This window comes from Globicephala melas, chromosome 18, assembly GCF_963455315.2.
Source record: "Globicephala melas chromosome 18, mGloMel1.2, whole genome shotgun sequence".
In the NCBI taxonomy this organism is placed as follows: domain Eukaryota; kingdom Metazoa; phylum Chordata; class Mammalia; order Artiodactyla; family Delphinidae; genus Globicephala; species Globicephala melas.
Window position 1 is genome coordinate 44,393,763 of NC_083331.1, and position 14,231 is coordinate 44,407,993.

At 44.8% G+C, this 14,231-nt stretch overlaps 2 pseudogenes; both read right to left on the reverse strand.

Annotated features, from left to right (window-relative positions):
• LOC132593833 (centrosomal protein of 78 kDa-like) overlaps nucleotides 1-9,175 on the reverse strand; it is a 32,976-nt pseudogene extending 23,801 nt beyond the window's left edge.
• On the reverse strand, nucleotides 8,371-8,460 carry LOC115850819 (U6 spliceosomal RNA; annotated as a pseudogene).
• Nucleotides 9,176-14,231: the final 5,056 nt, after the last annotated feature.

Below are 14,231 nucleotides of genomic sequence, written 5' to 3' on the forward strand. Positions count from 1 at the left end.
CTACACAGATAGTTTTTCATGATACAAAGCTAAATAGGTTCTAATATTTTCTTGCCCTAACTCCTAAGGCATTATTTTATTTTATTTATTTTGAAAAAATATTTAGTTATTTGTTTGTTTGGCTGTGCCGGGCCTTTAACTGCGGTCTGCCGGATCTTTTACTTATTGCATGTGGGATCTAGTTCCTTGAGCAGGGATCGAACCGACGTCCCCTGCACTGGGAGCGCAGAGTGCTAACTGCTGGACAGTCAGGGAATTCCCAGGCATTATTTTAAAAACTATATTCACAAAATGGATCTCACATGCTACCTAGGGTATGCACACAAACTTCAGAGACCTGGACTATGCACAGCCAGTCTGATGTGCCTTGGGAAAATAATGGTTTGACATTTAACCACAAGTCTTGTCTTAAAGACTTTCAATTCTTTATATTCATAAAATAGATTCTGGTAACAGGGAACACTGACTTTAAATGAGAAAAGTCTTGTTACATTCTTGAAAAAATAAAAGACTCAAAGTGCCTTTGACACTCTAAAAGGAAAATCATTAGTGTCATTTTCCTATTAACAATAGCTTATAAGAGCTCCAAGCAGAAATAACAGCAATCACTTACACAGTGCTTAGTATGTGCCAAGCACTATTTATACAAATGAGTTCACTTAAACCTAAATGAGGCCTAGAGGTTAAGTGATTTGTCCATGATCACTAGCTATGAAAAGGGAGAAAGGGAATTTGAACCCAGGCCATTTGGCTTCGGCACCCAAGTTCTTGACTGTTTTCTCCCCCAGGGGTCAGTGGACTTGCCCTGTAGAGGCTCAAAGAATTCTTCAATTTTTAAAATCTAAATTTAAACATTTCCAGCTTTGTGGGCTATACAGTTTCTGTTGCAACTACTCAACCCCACTGGTGTAGGCTGAAAGTAGCCATAGCTACCATGTAAACAATGGGTGCGACTATGTTCCAAAAAAACTTTCTTTACAAAATCAGGTGGCAGGCTGGATCTGGCCCACATAGTTTACCTATCCCTGATCTGCACCAGCAAACTACTAAAAAGGCTTCATGCCAAATTATTAAATAATTTAGGCCTAAATACAGTAATTATAACCACTGTAAACTTGTTAAGGCATTAGTTGAAAAATTGTATTTACAAGTTGCTGATGTAGTAATTTTTATTAGTTTATAAACTACAGCAGCTAATAGACACTTGATTCATTTAAATCTTGAAGACTATAATGGCATAGTTTCTGCACAGCATCACAATCAGTGTTTTCAGTAACTAAAAATACATAAAAGTATTATTATGTATTGTATATTAAATCTCTTATTTCTAAAATTAACTGGACTATCTTAACTAAATGGTAGAATCCCAAACTGAAAACTGGTCATATTCTTTCAACAAAATGAAAGATGCACTCACAGGTATCAAAAGACAAAAATTAACTGCCATCTGTGTCAACATATTAATGTGCTTCAATCACATATGTTTTCAGGAAAGTTTAAACATAAAATCACCTTTAAGATCTTGGCCACGTAATCTGCTCCCTGCCATGTCAGATTACAGCCCGTGAAGTTTACTGTCTTAAGAGTGATAGAGTTCTTTATACCTTGACAAAAAACTACAAGGAAAAAAGAAAAAACCACACACACAATAAGATGAAGAGCCTATACATTTGTCAATCTTGACTTATTTGTTTTTCTTGAGTCAATTGGAGGTTTACAGCCACATTTTTAAAATCATTAACAACAATCTTCCCAAACAGGTAATTGATGAACTGATGTGTTCTAAAACTTGTCAGTAACAAAGTCTTATTCCAGTTTACAGCAACATTTTAATTCTATTTAGGTACTAAAACTGAATACAGTGAATACTGTAAACTTTATTGCCAACCACTCAGTAAAGTACGACATACTTTTGAGACAGAGGAAAAAGAAGAGAAACCTAAAAAGCATAAGACTCTTCCGATTTTCAGTTCCAATGATACATGCCAATCTTGATGATCAATCAGCGACTTAAATGTCAACTATAAACCCAGTATTTTATTAGCTGCTATGCAGTATACTAGAGCAATAGAAGAGAGAGAACCTGAAACCCTCTGTTCCCTCAAACTGAAAGGCAGGCTTCCTGACCCCTCCAGACCACTACTGGACATAGGGCACGCACGCTAATGTTTCAGGACCCCAATGAAGAGTCACCTGTTTTGTGATTACTTCCATGACACACCCTCACCACCGCTGAATTTGCTGCTCCTACAGGACGTTACATATATTTCCTATTTGAACACATACCACAGTGCATTATAATTATGACTGCATATAGACGTTCTAACAATTTAAAGAGAATGATGACTTTTTTGCTCTTTACGTCTTGCTATTTCCCTTCCCATACTATTTCTTGAAGAGAAACCATAAAAATATAAACACACACAAAAAACAGAAAATATAGAAAACGCGTGGTTTGTGGCTTAACACAAACTTAAGTAAGATTAATTCTGACAGTATCCAGCATGACAAACTTCCATGGTACAAATGAGAATGGACCAAGGTTTGAGCAGGTACAGGAGCCAATCCACGCATGAACACCACCAAGAAAAGGTAGACAGGAAAATGTAGACAGACATGGTGTGTAGGAAATCACGAGACCAGTCCGATGGGAAGAGACTTAAACAAGACTGAAACTCACTTTCTAAACCTCCATCTCCAACTGGACAATTCACAAGACACAGGTGCACCAAAGTGGCCAAATATTCAATCCCTTTAATGGGGAGGAACAGTTTAAAATTTTATTGGTTTAGTTTGCCCCAAAAGCAACTATCAAAGGTTGGCAGGACACAATGAAGGCTTACCTTTGTTAACACAGTTAAGTCTCTCTCTCTCAGAACTAGCCCACTTAGCTCCAGGTTCCTTAGCGCACCCGACGCACTTACACAGCATTTATGAGCTCTACAAAACTGGAAGGTCACATCTTTATTTCTTATCGCAAGAACACGACTTCTGTAAACTTCATTTCTGTCACAACCTAAAGCAAAATATTATAAAATGAGTGATTTAAACCATACATTTTATCATCATTAAAAAGCACCTAAGTGAAAAGAAAAAAAGCATCTGCTCTGTGCTAAGGATTAGAAACGACTCCTGCCCTTAAAGCCTTCATTCAGGAGGAAGATGGATAATCTCAAAATTTCAATCACATGAGATAAATAAACATAACCTTTATGCACAGAGGTGCCTATGGAGGCAAAAAGTTATATCTAAGTGACGGCTTCATGATAACCCTGAAGTGGAATCTAGAAAGATGAGGCTATGCAGAGTTGGAGTAGGAGGTGCATTAACGGCAGAGGGAACATCTGTGAAAAGACACTCAAGCCTGACTCCTGCCGGGCACTGTAAATACTGCAGGTGGCGATGACTAAAGACCAGGGGTCCAAGTGTGAGGAGAGACACAAAGGAAAATAGAGATGCTGGCCGAAGCAAGCCTGGGAGAGAGCGTGACTTGAATCCCACAGGTGATGAGGCCTGGGACTACCACTGGCTGAGTAAGGGTGCCTCCGCTGATTAGAATAAGGCGACCCGCTGCTGAAGGACCAATTAGATAAAGAGAGTGATCACAAAAAGCTCCCCTTCCTCAGGGCCAAAGAGCCCCAGGACGGGGCTTCCCTGGTGGCGCAGTGGTTGAGAGTCCGCCTGCCGATGCAGGGGACACGGGTTCGTGCCCCGGTCCGGGAAGATCCCACATGCCGCGGAGCGGCTGGGCCCGTGAGCCATGGCTGCTGAGCCTGCGTGTCCGGTGAGGCTTGGCCCAGCACAGTTCAGACTACACACCTCTGGGCAGGGCAAACGCTGGGCGGCTAGTATGCACTAACTCTGTGTGGGCAAGCCATTAGCAGCATTATGTGAAGCATAGCTTTTTATGTTACAAGATCACTCAACACGAGTAGGCAGATGAACTTAGAGGAGCTGAGCCCAGGAGCCGCAAAACCACCCAGGAGTTTCTGCCATAGTCTGGGCAAAATGTAATATGGATGCAGAAGCAAATTTAAGAGGAGGCCAAAATCTACAAGCTAGCCCCACTGGATGCAAGACGTAAAGGAAGTTCAGTGAAGGAACTCTGAAGAGAATGGGCTCAACAATAAATTTTTCTTACATTCAATGTAAACTATGTGGCAAAATTAAGTACAGTGGCCTTTAAGTTCCCTTCCAGCTCTAATTTCTTTTGATTTCTAACTTATTACTCTGCTTAAGTAAAGTCCCTTCAGAGGTACAGAACAGTTCTTACACCTGAATGGGATGCAAAGAATAATCTGACTTCTGTTCACCAGGGGATGAATTGAACCATCCTTGCAGGAGAGATAACAGATGGTGTGAACCCCAGATCCTAGAAAAGGGCCAGGCACACGAGAAGACTCAGCTTTTCGAAAACAAATGAATAATCATTTCCTTTCCTAGATCTTCACACCCTTCCTCTGCTGGCTACTTTCTCTCAGCTTATAAACATCCTCAAATATACCCACTTAAAAATCTCTCAGACCTATGATTCTTTGGATATTCTTGTGGATAACCTAAATCTCTCCCATGCCTTCAAACACCTGTCATTCCAAAAAGCCCAGATCTGTATCTTGGGCCCAGACCTGGCCCCTCTACCAGGCCCCTCTAAAGCACTGAAGATGAAGTAAGATCCTCTCCCCACCCCCAATCCCTTCCTACTGTGCTCTGTTTATCTCACAAAAAGATGCAGCTGTAAACTGTCACCCACGCTTGCTGCCCTCCCTTTTCTAACTGGTCACCAGGCCCCACCCATTCTCTTTCAGATCTGAAAAATCCAGTCCCACCTTTTATAACTTAAGTGGGACCCTTTGATTACAATTCACGCTGCACCCAATCAACTGCCTTCCACATGGAGGTCCCAGTGAGCCTCTAAACCAGAAGTCCATCTCACTGTTCTTTGGTGTTTCCCACAGCCTTCAGGATAAACATCCAAACTTCTGACATGACAAACAAGGCCCCTTTCTGTGGGGCCCCACTAGCTTTCCAGTATCAACTCTCATTGCTTTCCCAAACCCTGAGTTCCAGTCCTGTACCTGAGTTTTGCCATATTTTTTTATATTTCTCAAACTTTGACACACACTGCTCCCTCCTGCCACCCCAGGAGCTTCTACATACCCTTAGAAAGGATGGCACCTCCTCCAAGAAGCCTACCCTGAACTTTCCCTTCCAAGATTCTGTGCTCTGCAAAGGGGAAAGATGGCGGGGAGGGATACATTAGGAGTTTGGGATTAACATATACACACGACAATATATAAAATAGATAATCAACAAGGACCTACTGCATAGCACAGGGAACTCTACTCTGTATCCTGTAACAACCTGTACGGGAAAAGAATCTGAAAAGGAATGGATATATGTATAAGTGAATCACTTTTCTGTACACCTGAAACTAACACAATATTGTAAATCAACTATGCTCCAATATAAAATAATAATTAAATTAAAGAAAAAAGAGATTCTGTGCTCTGTAGCACCAGAACTCACTTCTTCCAGAGCACTGACTACTGTGCTTGTGTTTACTTGCTGCCCAGTAGAAGGGGAGAGTACTTAGGGGAGAATCATCCTCTCCAGCATCCCTTCGTTCTGACAACTCATTTAAGTGCCAGGATACTTTACACACATAACCTGCTTAATTAATTCTAAGAACCCACAGAAAGAGTGTTTTTTAATGTCATTTTACACGTGTGGGGATTGTAGTGCAAAAGAAACCTGCCCAGGCCACAGAGAGCATAAACTCTGGAATTCAAACCCTAAGCTGCCTTCACACTGGTGCTGTTTCCACTATAGGATAGGACTATCGAAAAAAAATTTTTTTTTTTCCTGAGCCCTGTTTTAATGAAAAGGAAATGAAGCTGGGATATATCAATTTCCTAATCGCTTTGGCGTGTAGCAGGCAAAGTCATTCAACAGACCAGGTAACATCTGTGGAACAATGAACGATGCTCCAAACTGTGCTAAGTGTTCTACATTGTAGAGTGTACAAGCATTAACAGAGTGTAACCTTTTAACAGTCATACAGAGTGAGTCCAGTTAAGCCCATGCTACAGATGAGAACACTGAGACCTAGAAGCCTTAAGGCACTCGGCCGGGGTCACCGAGCCGGCAGGAGTCCTAGGCCGCACGCCCCGTCTAGTGCACACACACCCGGGCACTGGGCACCGGTTCTAGTGCCCACCCTCCACCTTGTACCATCTAAAACTCCGCTTCGCAGCGCCCACATGAGGGCCCCTGGAAGCGTAAAGTACAAACCCGTCTCGCCAGGCCATGGCTGGAAGAAGCTCTGGATACAGATCGGGGGCAGAGAGTGCTCAGGGGCGGCACCCAGTCCACCCCGCGCAGGCGGTGGGCGTTGAAGTCCAGCAGGCCCTCCCGCAGGGAGTCGCCCACGGCGGGCAGAGGCACCGAATCCTGCAATGCGCACAGGTCCTCACAGAGCCAGAAGAAAGTCGGCCGCGCTGTCGTGGCGCAGCTTCACTCAGTGATGATGGGCCGAGCGCGGCCTCGGGGACACTGGCTGCAGACACGATGCCCACACACGCCTGGAAGCCCTGGCTGGCCTCCCGGCCCCTCGGGCGGCCATCGCAGTCCAGGGAGTGGTAATAAGGATCAAAGTGGTAAAGGTCCTGCATTCTTCTTCTTGCATTATTTCAAAACCTGCATCGCTGGCGTCAGGCAGTCCGGTAACTGGGTCCGGCGGACCGGTAATTGGGTTCATTTGCCTCTGCGTTATCTGCCTGCCATCTGCTTCCTGAAATGCAAACAGCTACACAGGGTGATTTGCTACAAGACAGTGCAGGGAGCTTAAGCACAAGATGCAGGATGTAATTTACATTGACAGCTAGGGAGTGATAGGAACAGGATGTAATTTAGTTTTGTGAAACACACATCTAGTTACAGACACTACAGATTAGTAACAGTTTAAATAAAACTAGGATTGATTAACCCTTTCAGGCCAGTTTATGTGTCTTCTCTAGCCTGTTCACTGTCCCCTTTACTTTCCTTATTTTCAGGAGAGGAAAAACTTCATTTCTATTTTTGCTGCAACACTATTATGCTTAGTGAAATAAGTCAAACAGAGAAAGACAAATACGGTATGTTATCACTCGCATGTGGAATCTAAAAAATAAACAATAAATGTAACAGAAAGGAAATGAACGCACAGATGTAGACATCAAAGCAGTGATTACCAGTGGGTAGAGGGAAGGGGGGAGGGGCAAGATAGGGGTAGGGGAGGGGATGAAGAGGCACAAACTACTATGCATAAAATAAATAAGCTATAAGGGTAGCCAATGTTTTATAATAACTTTAAATGGAGTATAATCTATAAAAATAGTGAATCACTGTGTTCTAATATATTGTTATTACAATATAATACTGTAAATCAACTATACTTCAATTTAAAAAATGATCACCACAGTATGTCTAGTTAACATCCATTACCATACATGGTAGAAATCTTTTTTTCTTGTGATGAGGACTTTTAAGATCTACTCTCTTAGCAAATTTTAAAAATGCAATACGGTATTATTAACTATAGTCACATCCCCAGGACTTATTTATTTTATCACCTGCAGTTTGTACATATTGACCACCTTTACCCATTTCACCCACCCTCCACCCCCTGCCTCTATGAGCTTTTTTTTAAAATTCCATATAAAGTGAGATCATACAGGATTTTTCTTTCTCTGCCTGACATATTTTACCTAGCATAACACCCTCACGGTCCATTCATGCTGTCACAAATGGCAGGATTTGCTTCTTTCTCATGGCTGAATTATATATATATATATATATATATATATATATATATATATAATTTGGCATATATATATGCCAAATGTCCTTTATCCATCGATGAACACAGGGGTTTCCAAGTGTTGGCTACTGTAAATAATGCTGCAATGAATATGGGGGTACAGATTTCATTTTGAATTAAGAGTTTCTGTTTCCTTCATACAAATACCAAGTAGTGGAATTGCTGGATCGTATGATAGTTCTATTTTTAATTTTTTGAGGACCTCCATACTGTTTTCCATACTGGCTGCAACAATTTACATTCCTACCAACAGTGTCCGAGGCTTCCCTTTTCTCCACACCCTTGCCAACACTTGTTAGTTCCTGTCTTTTTTTTTTTTTACATCTTTATTGGAGTATAATTGCTTTACAATGGTGTGTTAGTTTCTGCTTTATAACAAAGTGAATCAGTTATACATATACATATGTTCCCATATCTCTTCCTTCTTGAGTCTCCCACCCTCCCACCCTCCCTATCCCACCCCTCTAGGTGGTCACAAAGCACGGAGCTGATCTCCCTGTGCTATGCGGCTGCACGAATTTGCGTGTCATCCTTGTGCAGGGGCCATGCTAATCTTCTCTGTGTCGTTCCAATTTTAGTATATGTGCTGCCAAAGCGAGCACGTTCCCGTCTTTTTGATAGTAGCCATTCCAACAGGAATGAGGTGACACCTCTTTGTGGTTTGATTTCTCTGCTGATTAGTGATTTTAGGTGCCTTTTTAACTATCTGCTGGCCATCTCTGTATCTTCTTTGTAAAAATGTCTATTCAGATCCTCTGCCCATTTTTTAGTTGGATATTTTTTCTTTTTTTTTTTTGTATGAGTTCTTCATATAATTTGAATACTAACCCCTTATAGGATATATGATTTGAAAAATTTTCTCCCATTCGGTAGGTTGCCTTTTCATTTTGTTGTTGGTTTCCTTTGTTGTGCTTTTTAGTTGGATGTAGCCCCACTTTATTTTTGCTTTTGTTGCCTTTACTTGGATCAACGTCTTTGCATAAGTTCTGGAAACAACTCTTTCATAGTTTCCATGGATTGTTTTTAGGGGAGAGGTGAGTTGAGATGAACTACTAGTGAAAGGAGGGTCAATGGGTCGAACTATAGCTTCTGTTACTGTAGGTGGCCTCAAGGCCACAACTGATAGTCATTGTCTCCCTCCTGTGCTATCCATTCTCAATTCCCCTCATCCTTGGATAATATCTCTGCTAAAATGGATGGCTTACTTCGTGCGGTGAACCTCACGCTCGTCCCCGAGTGAGTGTTCTGAGCCCTGGTCATCATTTCTTTCTCAAACCATGGCTGCTGTACTTGACCATTTACTGTGTACTTGACCATTTACTGTCAAAATTGGGAAAGGCAGTACCAAGAAATACCCCACAGACTTGTTTTTAATCAATCATTTTCCAATTAAAAAATTTTCCCCCCAGACATTTTTATCACCCCAAAAGGAAACTCTGTACCCATTGAGAAGATACTACTTCGCTCTCTCTATCAGGCCCTGGAGACCACCAATCTGCTTTCTTTCTCTATGGATTTACTTATTCTGGATATTTCAGATAAATGGAATCATACAGTGTATGACCTTTGTGTCTGGCATCTTCAACTTAGCATGATGTTCGTGAGAGTCACCCACACTGTAATATGTATTAGTATTGCCTTCCTTAAAAAAATGTTTTTGGCCGTGTAACTGATATTTAATGGCTCCATTCCTTTTTATGACTGAATTACTATTCCACTGTATGTACATACCACAATTTGTTTATTCATTCATCCAATGATGGACATTTGGGTTATTTCCATGATTTTTCTATTGTGAATAGTGCTGCTATAAACGTGTGTACGTAGATTTGAGTGTTTGTTTTCAATGATTTAGGAGTGGAATTGCTGAGTCATACGGTAATTCTATGTTTATCCCAAAAAACACACCCCAAGAAACTTCCTGAAAGTCTGTCCTTGTCTCAGAAGCAGCTTTTCAGGAAACATGACATGCAACAGTATGGACAGTGTCCCATGAGAGCTTATTTGTGATGCCTGGGGGTCTGGAGTTGGAAAGGGCTTCCCTTAGGAAGTGGCAGCTAAACTGAGGGCAAATTCAATGTTTTTTCCTTCCTTCCTTCCTTCCTTCCTTCCTTCCTTCCTTCCTTCTTCCCTCCTTCCTTTCTTCCCTCCGTTTTTCCTTCAGAGGGATGACATAGATGTTTTACACAGTATATCCTTTTAAAACTTTTGCATTTGAACCCTGAACTTATTCATAAGACAAATGAATGATTATTTTAAGCAGGGTATTAGGGCTCAAATTACTAATATCATAGAACCATTACAGTGACAACTTGGATTGGAAATTTATTAGGAAAAAATATGGAAGCTTTTTTTAATAACAATTTTGATAAAAAAGTTGACAAATCAGTGTATAGAGAGAATATTGGTTATTTGGGAAATTGTATCATAAAATGGATGGGCTCCACAAATTCTTTGATGTACTTGAAGAAAAGAGTGCTAAGTCAGTTTGGGCTGCTGTCACAAAGTACCATAAACGGGGCGGGGTGGGGGCCTGTAAACAACAAAAATGTATTTCTCAGTCCTGGAGGCTGGAAGTCTGAGATCTAGGTGCTGGGATCATCGCCTTCTGGTGAGGACTCTCTTCCGGGTTGCAGACTGTCCACTTCTCATTGTGTCCTCACAGGGCAGAGAGCAGAGAGAAAAAGCCAGCTCTCTCATAACTCTCACAAGGGTAAGAATCTCATCATGAGGGCTCCATCCCGATGAGCTCATAAAATCCCAAAAGACCCACCTTCTAATACCATCACATTAGAGGTAGGGTGTCAACATGTGAATGCTGGGAGGACCCAAATATTCAGTCTATAACAAGTACTAACGGGGAAATGAGAGCTTCTCTTGAGGATGTTAAGGGCTGCTACAAAGATCAACGGTACATGTGTTTCCAGAGAGAACGACAATATAGAATAAGTTCTATAAGGCGTTCACAGAATAGATTCATCTTTCTTCCCGAAAACAGCCCTTGGTAACCAGGGACCCATTCCTGGAAATTCACTCTTGCTCAAGGAAATCCATCCTCTCATTAAAAAAAAAATCTTACGAAGCTACATGAATGACACAAAGGACTTTTCCCAGCTCTAAGATTCTGTGTGTAAAACCTGTTAGTCTAAATTTATTTCCAAAAGATAGACCCTCTGCGGCGTCTGCTCCTGCGGGAAAGGTGGGACCCCCGCTTGTGTCCTGGCCCCCAGGTGTGGCTTCCTCAAGTTTGGGGTGAAGCCCCCAGCCCCCTTGGGCTCTGCAGCGGGGCGGTGGGCTCGGGGGAAGGAGCACGGTCTCCTGGGTTTCTCAGCAGGAGATGCCGGGGCTGCCGCGCAGAAACCCAGCGGCCCTGGGTGGGGCGCAGACTCGCCAGGCCTGGGTGTCCCTGGCGCACGGCTGCTGAGAACAGGGTCCGCGATGAAGCTCTGCCTGGCAAACGGGGACTGTGGGCGGCTCCATCCTCCCCTTCCGTCGGCACAGGCCCATCGCAGCCCTCCCTTCCAACAGGCAAAGACTGTGACTTGCGGCCGGACAGCTCCACACCCTCACGCTCCGGTGCTCGCCCCACGCCGGGAACAGGCACAAGCCCTGGGCAGGCCTCTCCGGACGGCTCGAGCGGGACGGCTTCTTCGGCGTGCCCGTCACCCACTCCGAGCCCAGGGGCCGGCAAGGAGGTCTGAGGGCCGCTCGGGCCGGGCGGGGCGGAGGCACGGGCTTCGCGGCTGGGCCGGCCCTCCTCGCCGCCTCCTGCCTCTGCGCCCTGGCCCGGGGTGGGCTTCCCGTGGCACCGTCTCCTTCCCATCCCCGTCGCGCCTCTTGCCCCCCGGCCGCGGGATCCACCCGTAGCAGCACCGAGTCGTGAGGGTGCGGGAGAGCTCCCGCCCTCGGGGCTTCCCCGACACCTAGCCCCTGACGAGGGTCAGACCGGCACCGCGCACGAAGCGGCCCTGGCGGGAGGGAGACCAGGGGGGAGGGGGTCGGTGGGGAGGTTGACTCGCAGTCACTTCCGAGGGGACGCTGAGCCCCCAGGGCTGGGGGCTGACCGGCCTCAGCACTCCCACGAGGGGGTGGTCAGGAAGGAGGGACCCTGTCCCTGGGGCTCAGGGCGTTCCCGGGTCAGGCGGAGTCGCCAAGTGTGTCGGGTGCCGTGGACAGCTGAGGCACATTTTGCCCAAAGGTAAGTTCCAGCGCATCGCAGAGAGCAGACGAAGTACACACACGGTGGTGAAAACTCCCTGTTGCTAAGGGTTGAAACGAACCAATAATTCCTCCCGTTTCTCAGGGTGTTCCGTTTGGCTGTTAATGAAATGTATTTCCAAGGAATGCAGGCATGTGGCTAAAAAGGCCAGCAGTGCCTGCGGGGGTCACAGCGATACCCTCCCATCTCGCCCCTCTGGGCCATCCTGTGCTCTGGGAACAGAGCTCTCACCCAGAAGTGAAACATAGTAGCTTCCACATCCGGATTCTAAGATTTTCTAAAGCCTTTTAAAGGCCCCCTTCTCTGAGTGGTGCTTGACCTGCTGGTGTTTGGGGCGGGAGGGTGGACTGGGTGGAGGGTCTGAGCGCCACCCCGGGGGCCCAGTGCCCATGGCCGAGGGGAGGCTAGCGCTGACTCCAGCCATGCCGAGCCAGACGTCGCCCTCCTTCCCGACAACCCAGCAAAGCCTGTTGCTCGCATTCCTGGCTGTGCTGCTTACACTTGCCCTTTGAGAAGGCCAGCCTGGCAGAACTCTGTTCCTGCCCTCTGGGCTGCTGGTAACTGAGTACCTAGCCTGGGTGCTGGAGGGGAAGAGCCATAGATGGTGGAGGCCCAGTCCCCACCCAGGGTGCTGTCCCTCTGCTGAGCTGAAACTTCTAATCAATGTCTTAATAAAACCAAAAGGGACGTGATATTGTTCTACCACCTGTGCCCGACCAATGTTAGCCCAATGTTAGTCATATGGGGCAGTGCTGTTTAATGGTAAAGCTTCCACTATCAGATCCCCAATCCCTTCTCCTACCCCCTCCTATGGGGGTTCAGTGGGTACATCTGTATTTCATAGAACCTGAAACTCTGATTTTACAAAGGAGCTGGAGGTCTGGGGAAAGAACTCGTCTGTTCTCAGTTAAGAAAGCAACTTTACACCTGGACGATACTAGAGCACTTTAGCACCTCATGTGTTTGAAAGAGATCTTCACAAAGACCTCATGGGCAGGAGAGGGGACAGACTGAAGCTCTGTGACTGACTGATCAAGTAGAAGAGGTCCAGCTGACTTCCAGGCCTACCGCTGATTTACTATCACCAGAGCCACGTAACACACCTTCCACATAGAGAACCAGCAGAAAAATGAGTTTGAAGAGGATTTTAGCTAAATTCAAGGTCATTTTGATCATTAGTGAAAGTCATTCTGTTCCTACACGCTGCCCACACCCTGATCCCCCTTCCTAGAACCAAATGGGTTCTGAGATTAAAGTGGAAGTGACAAACCTGGGGGTGACCAGGCTTTACTTTATCATCTCTTTCTTCTTCTTCCACGTGTGTTCCTGGTGTTACTCTTCCTGGTTCTTCTGCAGGGAGCGGTCCAGCAACCCTGTCAAGCAAAATCACACACCCTAAGGATGACTATCACAGACTCCTCCCGTGGAGGCAGTTTTCAAAAGGTCTTCCTTCTTACCTACACACCTCCCCACCCCCCAAAAAATCAATCTTCATCTCAGGAGCCCTAAAAGGCACATATTACCTCAAGATTTAATATTTAATACAACCTTTAGATGTAGTTCTGGTAACTGCCAGTTGCCCCAATTCACTCTTTGCAAGAGAATTCTACCTGAATCACAAGGTTAATAACCTGACTGCAAACCCAGCATCCTTAAGCTATCTATGGTCACCCTGGCAACTCACTATAAAGTTCTTCTTTTTAAAAGACTTCAGAAAAGTAATTTCAGTCATCACGATTACATATTGCACAGAAAAAAAAGCTTTATTATTCTTACCGTTCTCCGGATGTAACTCTACGTCTCTTTTCCTCCTATGTGGAGAGAAGGGAAAAAGAGAAAAACAATATTTCAAAAGAAGATCAAAACCAAAAGCAAAGGGCTTCCCTGGTGGCGCGATGGTTGGGAGTCCACCTGCTAATGCAGGGGACGCGGGTTCGTGCCCCGGTCCGGGAAGATCCCGCATGCCGCGGAGCGGCTGGGCCTGTGAGCCATGGCCGCTGAGCCTGTGCGTCCGGAGCCTGTGCTCCACAACGGGAGAAGCCACAACAGTGAGAGGCCCGCGTACCACAAAAAAAAAAAAAAAAAAAAAAAGCATGAGTCAAAGTATTAAATAAATACATTTGACGTGGTTAAAAACAGGGGTTGGGGTAATCT